Below are 12588 nucleotides of genomic sequence, written 5' to 3' on the forward strand. Positions count from 1 at the left end.
CCAAACATTTAGATTTATTTTCTTCCTTGGGAACACCAACTATTCTTAGGTTTGGATATTTAACATAGTCCCAAACTTCTTGGAGGCTTCATTCATTTTTTAAGATTCTTTTTTATTTGTCTTTGATGGATTGGATTAATTCAAAAGTCTTATCTTAGAGCTCTGAAGTTCTTTCTCCTGCTTGTTTGATTCTATCACTGAGACTTTCCAGTGCACTTTGCATTTCTCTAAGTGTGTCCTTGATTTCTAGAAGTTGTGATTGTTTTTTATTTATGCTATCTATTTCACTGAAGAATTTACTTTTATATCCCATATTATGTTTTTGATTTTTTTAAGTTGGACTTCACCTTTCTCTGGTGTCTCCTTGATTAGCTTAATAATCATCCTTCTGAATTCTTTTTCTGGCAATTCAGAGATTTCTTCTTGGTTTGAATCCATTACTGGTGAGCTGGTATGATCTTTGGGAGGCAAGGGGAGTAAGAACCTTGTTTTGTCATATTACCAGAATTGTTTCTCTGGTTTCTTCTCATTTGGGTAGATTTTGTCAGAGGGAAGATCTGGGGTTCAAGGGCTGCTGTACAGATTCTTTTGTCCCACAGGATGTTCCCTTGATGTGGTGCTCTCCCTCTTCCCCTAGGAATGGGGCTTCCTGAGAGCCAAACTGTAGTGATTATTTTTGCTTTTCTGGGTCTAGCTCTCCAGTAAAGCTAACCGGCTCTGAGCTGGTGCTGGGGAGTGTCTGCAAAGAGTCTTGTGATATATTTCATCTTCAGGTCTTACAGCCATGCTCTGCAAAGAGTCTTGTGATATAATTCATCTTCAGGTCTTGCAGCCAGAACCTGCTCCAGTGGAGTTAGCAAGGGAGTGAAGTGGACTCTGTGAGGATCCTTGATTGTGTTTTTGTTTAGTGTTCCGGGTTTGCGTTGGTTGGCCTCCAGCTATCTACTAGTCTGTTCTCATGCTGCTAATAAAGACCTACCCAAGACTGGGTGATTTTTAAAGGAAAGAAGATCCACATGGCTGGGGAGGCCTCACAATCATGGCAGAAGGGGAATGAGGAGCAAAGTCATGTCATACATGGTGGCAGGCAAGAGAGAACTGGTGCAGGGGAACTCTTATTTATAAAACCATCAACTCTATGAGATTTATTTACTTCTACTAGAACAGTATGGCAAAAATGCCCTCATGATTCAATTATCTCCACCTGGCTCCACCCTTGACATGTGGGGATGATTATTACAATTCAAGGTGAAATTTGAGTGGGGACACAGCCAAACCATATAATTCCACGCTTGGCACCTACCAAATCTAATGTCCCCACATTTCAAAACCAATCATGCCTTCTCAACAGTACCCCAAAGTCTTAACTTATTTCAGCATTAATTCAAAAGTCCACAGTCCAGAGTCTCATCTGAGACAAGGCAAGTCCCTTCCACCTATGAGCCTGTAAAATCAAAAGCAAGTTAGTTACTTCCTAGATACAATGGGGGTACAGGCATTAGGTAAATACACCCATTCCAAATGGGAGAAATTGGCCAAAATGAAGGGACTACAGCCCCCATGCAAGTCCAGAATCCAGCAGGGCAGTCAAATCTTAAAGCTTCAAAATTATCTCCTTTGACTCCATATCTCACATACAGGTTATGCTGTTGCAAGAGATAGGTTCCCATGGTCTTGGGCAGCTCCACTCCTGTGGCTTTTCAGGGTACAGCCCCACTTCTGGCTGCTTTCATGGGCTGGCATTGGGTGTCTGAGGCTTTTCTAGGTGCACAATGCAAGCTGTCAACGGATCTCCCATTCTGGGGTCTGGAGGATGGTAGCCACCTTCCTGCAGCTCCACTAGGCAGTGCCCCAGTGGGTACTCTGTGTGGGGGCTCCCACCCCACATTTCCCTTCTGCTTTCACTCTGTGTGGGGGCTCTCACCCCACATTTCCCTTCTGTACTGCCCTAGCAGAGAGGTTCTCCATGAAGGCTCCACCTCTGCAGCACACCTCTGCCTGGACATCCAGGTGTTTCCATACATCCTCTGATGTCTAGATGGAGGTTCATAAACCTCGATTCTTGACTTCTGTGCATCCACAGGCTGAACATCATGTGGAAGCTGCCAAGGCTTGGGGTTTGCACCCTCCAAAGCCATGGCCCAAGTTGTGCCATGGCCCATTTTACCCACAGCTGGAGCAGCTGGCACACAGGGCACCAAGTTTGTAGACTGAACATGCATGGGTGCCCTGGGCCTGGCCCATGAAACCATTTTTTTTTTTTTCTGAGGCCATCAGGCCTGTGATGGCAGGGGCTGCCATGCAAAGTTCTCTGACATGCCCTGGAAACATTTTCCCCATTGCCTTGGTGATTAACATTCAGCTCCTTGTTACTTATGCATATTTCTGCAGCAGGTTTGAATTTCTCCACAGAAAATGGGTTTTTCTTTTCTATTCCATTGTCAGGCTGCAAATTTTCCAAACTTTTATGTACTGTAACCTCTTGAATGCTTTTCTGGTTACAAATTTCTTCCACCAGGTGCCTCTCAAGTTCAAAGTCCCACAGATCTCTAGGGCAGGGGAAAATGCCACCAGTCTCTTTGCTAAAACATAGCAAGAGTAACCCTTATTCCAGTTTCCAACAAGTTTTTCATCTCTGTCTGAGACCACCATAACCTCAACTTTATTATCCATAGCAGTATCAGCATTTTGGTCAAATTAATTCAACAAGTCTCTAGGAAGTGGACTGGACTCACAGTTCCACATGACTGTGGAGGCCTCACAATCACGGCAGAAGGCAAAGGAGAAGGAAAGTCACATCTTACATGGTGGCAAGCAAGAGAGAGCTTATGCAGGGAGCTCCCATTTATAAAACCATTAGATCTTGTGAGACTTATTCACCACCACAAGAACAGCATGGGGGAAACTGCCCCCATGATTCAGTTATCTCCACTTGGCCTCACTCTTGACACGTGGAGATTATTACAATTCAAGGGGAGATTTGGGTGGGGACACAGCCAAACCATATCAAACCAGGAGGTGCTGCTTTAAAGAATGCATTAGCTGCAGTGCTATAGGGAGGATTCATATTTGACCTAGGTATACCTGGTTAAGTATTCATATTTCTCAGGCAGTGGGAAAGGCCATAGAGCTCCCAAGAGATTATGACCTTTGTCTTTGGCTACCAGAGTGGATAGAGAAAGACCACCAGGTGGGGGCAGGGATACGTGTGTCTGAGCTCAGCCTCTTCTTGGGTGGGGCTTGTTGTGGCTGCTGTGGGGATGGGGGTGTGGTTCACAGTCCAAAGGAGTTATCTTCCCAGGTTCCCCTGGGAACCTCTTATGGCTGCCTCTGGTGAGTCATGCAGCATGCCAGGAAAGTGGGGGAAAGCTGGCAATCACAGGCCTCACCCCACTCCCATGCAGCCCACAGTTTGAAAGGCTGGTCTCACTCCTACTGTGCCCCCCAATAGCACCAAGTCTATTTCCAGGCAGCTGGTGACAGGGCTGAGAACTGCCCCAAACCACAAGCCTCCCCACTGAGAAAGCAAGCAGACTCACAGTTTTTCCACGTCTCAGGGAGCCTGCAGCGGTGATCCAGTTCTTTCAAAGGGTGTGTGGATTCTCTCAGCTTTCCTGGTACGTTCCTATGGTAGTTATGGGAGCAAAAGTTTATAAAAGTTTATGACATGAGTCTCCACGTGCTGCCCTGTCCCTCCAAACAGGAGCTATAAGCTAATCCCCCCTGCTATCCACCATTGTAATCCCTTCCTGTATAATTTAAATCACCCCTAGGTTACTTACAATACCTAATACAATGTAAATGCCATGTAAACAATTGTTATACTGATTGTTAGAAAAAAAAAGCCTGTACAGGTTCAGTACAGGTGCAACCATCTTAAGTCTAACCACATCTTCTATCCAAGGTTGGTTGAATCTGTAGGTGCACAGCCCATGGACATGGAGGGCCAACCGTGTATGCAAGGCACTAGGTGCCAGTTGATTGTGGACCATGCCTTTTTGAGTGCTATGGGGCTAAGGGAGAGGGTCTGGGACTGTAAAGTTGTGTCCTGGGAAGGAAACCTTGAAGAAGAGTCACTCTGTCTCTAGCAGTCTCCTGAATGAGAAAATAATCAGCATCGCAATTTAAAAAATCTAGTTGTTCCTTACCCTGATCTGTCCCTTAGGGGCAAACTTTATATAAGATATATTTATCTTTTTCCTTGTTAGCCAGTTTATGAAACCATTTTCCATCCATTATATGACTAAATATTCATGATTAGCTGATGAGGTAGGTGGTCTTGGTGTGTCTCCATTTTACAGATGAGAAAGCTGAGTTTTAGTGAATCATCTAAGGTTACATGTTTTATAACAGTAGACATTTTCAGGGTCCTAGTCTCAGGTTTGCTCCTGTACCCATTAGCTTTGCCTTCTAGCTCCTGCCAGATGCTCAGCACAGCCAGCTTCTATTCAATGCTATGTGCCCCTGGAAGCACCTTGGGGTGAGAGATGTGGCTTGCTGCACATTCTGAGGCAGTAGTTGAGACGTCAAAATCAGGGCATAGATGATGCCATGTTAGAACCAAAAATATTTAGCTCTAAATATCTGATTGGCTTGGTTCTGTGAGGTTCTAAGTGGAAGAAATTACCAGACTGTTAATCAAATACCTGACTGGCTTGGAGCTGTTAGGTTCTAAGTGGAAGAAATTACCGGACTATTAATCAATTACAGCTCTAAGGAGTCTTTGTTCTCAGATAATACAGTCAAGATGAATGTGGGCGTAATATTACCAAGCCCTACCCCTGAAATGGGCATTGTGGCATTGGATAGATCTCAAGGCTTAGTTGCAAGCCTTAAGATCAAGAAGTGGATAGGCCAGCCTTGGTGAAAGAAAGCTAATTGTGAGGGAGTATATGGATATGGTGGGGGCGGGGTGAGGAGAAGTGTTGGTATAGCTCACAATTGAATATTAGCTTCTGATTCTATGGCCTCAAGCGCAGAGATTCCACCCAAGCAATAGTTGCTACCATGCCCTTTTTAAGGTGGCTTCAATTAGATCTAGAGTTCTCTGGGTTCCTAACTTAGGCTTTGGGGTCTGTCAGAGTTCTCTATCCTGCTTTTCCTCAGGAACTAAATGTAAGCTACATATCGATTCCCTGCCCTCCTATTGTCCCCCAAAATCTTACCTTTCTTCCAGTTGATGCCTGGACCCCCTATAAGTGCTGCTATTTAGTGCAGTTCTAAATAGCAGCACTTGCCCACGCTAGCCACGAGGGGAGAATCCAATACCCAAAAGCCCAGTAAAATTTGGATCCTTTGTGCTTATGAGCTGAAAGTCACAAAAACAAAGAATCCTCAAGTTAGGAGGGACCAATCACAGCCCACATTTCCAAGGGGAAGGATTATTTAGTCCTGCTCTCCTGATAACATTTTCTCCTCCATCTTCCATACCATATGGGTAATTACGATATTATATTGGGAGAATATTGAAACTCAGAGGAGATTGTAGAATGTCCCCCAGCAGGGTTTGGTCTTATATAACCTTATAAACACCTTTTTTTTTTGTCTTATATATCCCTTGTTTAAACTGTACATTTTGAAGCTAGGCTGGAGATAATCCTGCCCTAATCACCAAGCAGACAGGCAACACACAATTCCTAAGTGTCTGAGAACCAAATATCCTCTATTAGCTATCGCAGGACTTGAAAGGGTCACACTGCTAAAATAGAGCACCTGGCACCAGGAAAATCTGTGTTAGAGATGGCATACGACAGGTAGTTGATAGCTCAGACTCTGGAGCCACCCTGTCTTGATTCAAATCTCAGGTCTGTCACTTATTAGCTGCATAGCCTTGGGCAGGTTATATAATCTCTCTGTGCCTCAGCTTCCTCCAATGTAAAATGATGACATTTAAGATCCTACCTGGTACAGGTATGTGAGGATTGACTCCAATCAGGCATGTAAAGGGTTTAGCACAGCTCCTGACACACATTAAGCCCTTGTTAACTATTAAATGCTGTTAGTGATGAAGGGACAGTGCATTTCACCCTCCAGAGTGTTTCTTTCTCTTCCTTATGTCTTTGAGACCCACCCCTGACCTTCTCCCTAGTTTACATTTTTGAAGCCAGCTGCTCCAATATCCCCTCCTTCTTGTCTGGGATGCAAAAGAAAAACAGCTTGCACATGAGCAATTTAAAAAAAAATATTGCTTATAGCATCACTTTAAACCAATACACCACAGATCATTTTATCCAAGAGCTAAGGGCCTTTTAAACCAGCCATTTCTTATTTATTCTGTTCAAAAAAAAAAAAAACAAGGTCTTTGGTTTCATGTTCCTTTATTGTATTTTGTGAGGCACTGAGCATATATTGGATACTATGTAAATGTGAAATACTCTAACAATAGTAACTGAGACAGATGAGAAACTCGAGGAAGCAAAGTCACCATTTTGAATTTAGTGTTTTATTGATGGGCTGAGTGATTTGGGAGAGACAGTGTGGCTCCGAGGCTAAAGAGCCCATGGGGATTCAGAGGGCAGAGGTTTGAATCTCAGTCATAGCAGCAGCTCTCAGTAGCTCTGGCGACCCCAGGCAAGCAGCTTCCTTCCCCTGGACCTCAAATTCTTCCCTTGAATACTGGGCTTAATGCCACAAAACCATCTCCCGGGGATGTTAAGCCGGGGCTGCTGTATGTGGTTGTGCAGACTGTGTATTGCACAAGGGCACTAGCTAAGGGGGTAAGTGGTGGTTGAAATCTAGTCCACACTCTGCACCCTGGTGATGGGCCATGGCCATCTGGAGGAAGGGAGCACTTTTTCCGAATTTGCATGAATCTACTATATGGGCTAGTAGAGGTCCTGTATTAAGGAATGTGACAGTGATGGGTCACAGAGTTTAGCACGTAAAATGGATAAGTATTCAACACAGCTATAGTATACCTCCTATGTGCAAGGCCCAATTGTAGGGGCTGAAGATACAGAGATGGATATAACCTATTACTGCTCTTGGGTTCTCTCTTTTTTTCACCAGCCCATTCTCCTCTATATTCAATCCATCAGCAAGTCCTGTTGACTCAGTAGGTCAAATCCACCCACTTCTCTCCATCCCACTGCAAGCACTTTGTTTCATTATTTCTCATCTAGCCTCCTGCAACAGATGGGCTCCCACGTCAACAGTCTTCTAAACCAAAGCAGGAGCAATTGTATTAAAATGTGAATCAGATAGTCATCCCGCTTTTAAAACCCCTTTTTTTGGTGGCTATAATTAATCCAGGGGTTCTTATCATGGCCTTGAGGCTGTGCATACCTCACTCTAATTACCACCTCAGGTCATCTAGACCACTTGATCCACACTCTCTCCATTCCAGGAAAGCTGACCATTCTGTCCTTCAAGCAGCCTGGCTCTTTCTTTGTGTGGTCTGATCCCTTTGGCTGGAGCACTCTTTCCCTGGTTCTCCATCTCTTTCTCATCCTTCAGTGCTCAGTGGAAAGGTTGCCTACTCAGAGAGGTCTCCATAGACCATCTTGTTAAAGTAGTATAGTATTTTATGTCCACCACTATATTCATTGGTTCTTGTATTCCTTTAAAGAACTACATGAGACTGGGTAATTTGTAAAGAAAAGAGGTTTAATTGTCTCATGGTTCTGTAGGTGCTAAAGGATGCGTGGAGAGAGAAGCCTCAAGAAACTTACAGTCATGGCAGAAGGTTAAGGGGAAGCAGGCACATCCTACATGGCTGGCGCAGGAGAAAGAGAGTGGGGAGGCGCCACACACTTTAAACAATCAGATCCCATGAGAACTCACTATCCTTAGAACAGCAGAGGGGAAATACGCCCACAAGATCCAATCACCCGGCCCCACCTTCAACATTGGCGATTACAGTTCGACATAAGATTCGGATTGGGACACAAATCCAAGCCATATCAACTGTCATTCATGGCCAGGTTGTTCTACTGCACAGCGGCCTTGCTCTATTTGAAAATATAGAGTTCTGACTGGATGCAGTGGCTCACGCTTGTAATCCCAGCACTTTGGGAAGCTGAGGCAGGTGGATCACCTTTGGTCTGTTCAAAGCCAGCCTGGCCAACATGGTGAAACCCTGTATCTACTAAATACAAAAAATTAGCTGTGTGTGGTGGCACATGCCTGTAATACCAGCTACTTGGGAGTGGGGCAGGAGAATCACTTGAACCTGAGAGACAGAAGTTGCAGTGAGCCAAGATCACACCGTTGCACTCTAGCTTGTGCAACAAGGGTGAAATTCTGTCTCAAAAAAAAAAAAAAAAAAGAAAAGAAAGAAAAAGAAAAGAAAAAGGAAGTGTAGAGTTCTTTGTTTATTTCTTATCTGCTAGATTGTAAGCTCCATTACTGTAGGGACTATGCTTGTGAATTCTCCACTGTGTGGCCCCTCATCACCTTGCTAAGTCTCTGGTGCACAGTTATAAAAATCAATACATATTTGCTAAACGAAGGTGATACAAGGAATTCTTCTAATAGGGGAGTTGACATTACAATATAATGTAGATGTGAGGTATGACAAAGGCATTGGTATGCTAGTAAACTGGCTCTTCAACAGCAACAACAACAACAACGACAAAAAGAAGCCCTGATTTGCCATTTGCTGATTTCCATGGAGTATTTACCCACACACACGTTACAAACCACAGCAGATTTCAAACTACCAATGGCTTAAACAGGCTTGCAAAAATTCCTGAACATCTAACAGTTGTCTCTTCAAAGCTGGTATGAGGCTGGGGGTGGTGGCTTATGCTTGTAATCTCAGCACTTTGGGAGGCCAAGGTGGGAGTACTGCTTCAGCCCAGGACTTTGAGACCAGCCTGGGCAACATAGTGAGAATTCGTCTCTATTAAAAAATTAATTAAATAAATAATAAATAACAAAGTTGGTATGAGCTGGCTCTAGCATATCACTGGAAGAGACGCAAACATGGGTGCAATGAGTGCCCAGGAAAAGGGCCCTAGTTTATCTTGGCAGGGGTGGGGAGCAGAGTTCAGCAAAGGCTTCCTGGAGGAGACGATACTTGATTTGTGTTTTGAAGGGTGGGTAGGTTGGCTCTGGCCTGATACCTCTAAACTGGATAACACAGTCCTGTTCCCTGTAGGCCACATTTCACTGTTTCTGGGACCCCTACTCAGCCCACTGCTGTATGCCTGAGGCTTATCATCTGACTCAGCACAATCCTCAGAAAATCCTTTCATGTGGCTGATGTTCTACTGGGTTTGCTCTGAATCCCACAGCAGAGAATTAGACAGCAGTAGAAGTTAGTCAAATGAGAAGAGGGAGGGTTTTCCAAACAGAGGGATAGCTTATGCAAAGGTTAAAGAGCAAGTGCTACAGCAGTTTGGTAAATCTAAGATGTCTGTGGGAGGGAGTGGAGGAGATTAGCTCCTGACAGGCTTTGTTTGATATGTTAAGGAGCATAAACTCGTTCCCAATCTCGGCTGGGACAAGTGGCAGAAAAGGGGAAAGGGACCAGTTATAATACTTTTCCTCCATTACTTTATTACAGCTGGTAACTATGGGTTTTTTGTTGGTTTTGATTTTTGGTATGAACTCATTTGATTAATATCTGTCTCTTCCAGGAGAATGTAAACTCCACAAGGCCAGGTAATATTCTGTTCACTGCTGTTTTCTCAGTACCCAGCACTGGTACACAGCAAGAAACAAAACATATTTTGTTGAATGATTGAATCACCAGGGAAGTTTATTTTATTTTATTTTTAAGACAGGATTGCCCAGGCTGGAAGGCAGTGGCACAATCATGGCTCACCATAACCTTGAATTCTTAGGCTCAAGTGATCCACCTACCTCAGCCTTCCAAGAAGCTAGGACTACAGGCTTGTGCCACCATACCTGGCTAATTAAAAAAAAAATTGTAGAGACGAGTTCTCCTTATGTTGTCTAGGCTGGTCTCGACCTCCTGGATTCAAGCAATTCTCCCATGTCAGTCTCTCAAATTGCTGGGATTGCAGGCATGAGCCACAATGGGGTTTTCTGGGTAACTGTCAAAAAATGCCCATGTCCACCTATCCTACAATAACGTTTGCTGTAAATCTTCCTTCACTGAACCTCCTAGCCACAATACGGAATTTTAATTGCCTGATGAGTTCTTCCTGCCTGCTACACAAAAAACACCAATTTAATAAGACCATGGCAATGCAGTAAATAATTTAATTGATGACAGAGTTATCACTCAAATCAATCTCTCTGAAGGCTCAGAGGTTAGGGTTTTTTATGGACATTTTGGTAGGCAGGGGGCTAGGGAATGGGTGCTGCTGACTGGCTGGGGATGAAATCATAGGGGTGTGGAAAACAGTCCTCATGCTCTCATTCTACCTCTGTGTGGGGTCACAGGAGCAACTGAGTCATGAGTTAAGAGTCCTGGTGGGGTCAGTCTGAAAGATATCTCAAAATCAATTCAGGTTCTACATTAGTGATGTTATCTACAGGCACAACTGGGAAAGTCACAAATCCTGTGACCTCTGGCCACATGACTCCTGAGGAGAAAGGGATTATGGAAACTACACTCATATTTTGGCAGAGGTTAGGCCCCTTCCATAATCCTGCTCTTGTGGTCTTTCATTAGTTTTACAAAGGCAGTTTTTGGTCCCCAAGAAAGGATGCGGTTAGTTTTAGGGAGGGACTATTATTATCCTTGTTTTCAAGTTAAACTATAAACTAAATTCCTCCCAAAGTTAGTTTGGCCTATGCCCAGGAATGACCAAGGGCAGCTTGGAGGTCAGAAGCAAGATGGAGTTTACTGTGGCAGATTTCTTTTACTGTCATAATTTTGCAAAGGTGGTTGCAGGATGAGAGTGAGAGAAGTAGTGAAGCAGGAAAAGGCCAGGAAACAAACCTCTCAAACACTGAACTGGGAAGGAAGGGGTGATTTATTCGGCTGGGAGCAAGGTGGCATAGCTGCCTAACAGCCAAGCCTGTCTAACAAAGGAAGTCTCCACCTTTATAAAGGCTTACAACTCCAGATATTACATGTAAAAGGGTCTTGGGTTTACAGCTCTAGAATTTACATGTGAAAGGGTCTTAGGCTTACAACTCTAGAATTTACATGTGAAAGGGTCTTAGGCCACGGATTAGGGTGGGGTACAGTGACTTAGGTGGGGGTTTGATTGTGTTTAAGTAAAAACAATGCCTTCTGGAAAGATTCCTCCATACCATGCCTGTAATCTATAGGAGGGCAATTAAAGGTGGCTCCCAGTCTGCCAGCCTTTACTTCTTCTATTGAAATGCAATGTGGAAGTCAAGGGGGACGTGGTCTTAGATGCTTAAGGGTGATTAAGGGTCTCCTTCCTCACTAGGGCTGGCATTCACATTTAATAAAAGCTACCCATCTCTATTCCTCTTCCCAAACTCAATCAAGTAGAGCCTTTGAAGGATTTACCACATTGTGACGTGATTAAAGTTGCTGTTTGGGCCAGGCATGTGGCTCATGCCTGTAATCCCAGCACTTTGGGAGGCCAAGGCCAGTTGATCACTGGAGGTCAAGAGTTTGAGACCAGTCTGGCCAACATGGTGCAACCCCATTTCTACTAGAAATATAAAAATTAGCTTGGGGGGGGGGTAGGTGCCTACAGTTCCAGCTACCCAGGAGGCTAAGGCAGGAGAATTGCTGGAACCCAGGAGGTGGAAGTTGCAGTGAGCCAAGATTGTGCCACTGCACTCCAGCCTGGATGACAGGGAGACTCCATTTAAAATTAAAAAAAAAAAAGGTGCTGTTTGCATAAATGGGGCTGAGCAAGTAGGGAGGACCCAATAAAGGTACTGAGATCAGTAAGGAAGCCCTTACAGTAATCAACAAAGAAATGATGTGGGTGGGAATTAAATCACTGGCAGTAGGTATGAAGAAGGAACCGATTCAAGAAGTACTTGGGAGATAGAATCCACAAGGTTTGGTGACCATTTGAATACAGAAGGAAGAGGAATTGAGAAAGGAGGAATCAGGAATTGAGAAAGGAGGAATATAGAAGGTATCAGGAATTGAGAAAGGAGTGAATGTCAATGTTAAAATGTGTGCACTGAATGAACAGACCCCTAAACAGGCTTTGTGTGAGCAACATGGCTGTTTATTCACCTGGGTGCAGGTGGGCTGAGGCTGAAAAGTGTGTCAGGGCAGTGGGAGAATTATAGTTTAGGGTGGTTTTTTGCAAGCTGGGAGGGGGTCATAAGGTGTGGAGTTGACCAAGATCAGTTACAAAATCCAATAGCTTTATTAATTATGGAGGGAATAAGAAACAATAGAGAATGTCTCAAAGTTAAGTCAGGGTTGATTATTTCTTCCTCTTTTCATGGTCTTCCAGTTACTTTAGATTTTCCAGGAGCTCATCCAGAGTGTCTGTGCAGGTCACAGAGGTTAACATGGTGTCCATGGCACTGTCAGTCAGCCTAAAAGACCTTACAATTAATGAGTAGGGAGGTGGAAGAGTAGTTCACTTTTTTGTTTTGTTTTTTTTGAGACAGAGTCTCGCTTTGTTGCCAAGGCTGGAGTGCAATTTTGGCTCACTGCAACCTCCGAATCCTGGGTTCAAGCAGTTCTCATGCCTCAGCCTCCCGAGTAGCTGAGATTACAGGCGC

Source organism: Sapajus apella, unplaced genomic scaffold (assembly GCF_009761245.1).
Source record: "Sapajus apella isolate SASKATOON/1434 unplaced genomic scaffold, GSC_monkey_1.0 scaffold13, whole genome shotgun sequence".
In the NCBI taxonomy this organism is placed as follows: domain Eukaryota; kingdom Metazoa; phylum Chordata; class Mammalia; order Primates; family Cebidae; genus Sapajus; species Sapajus apella.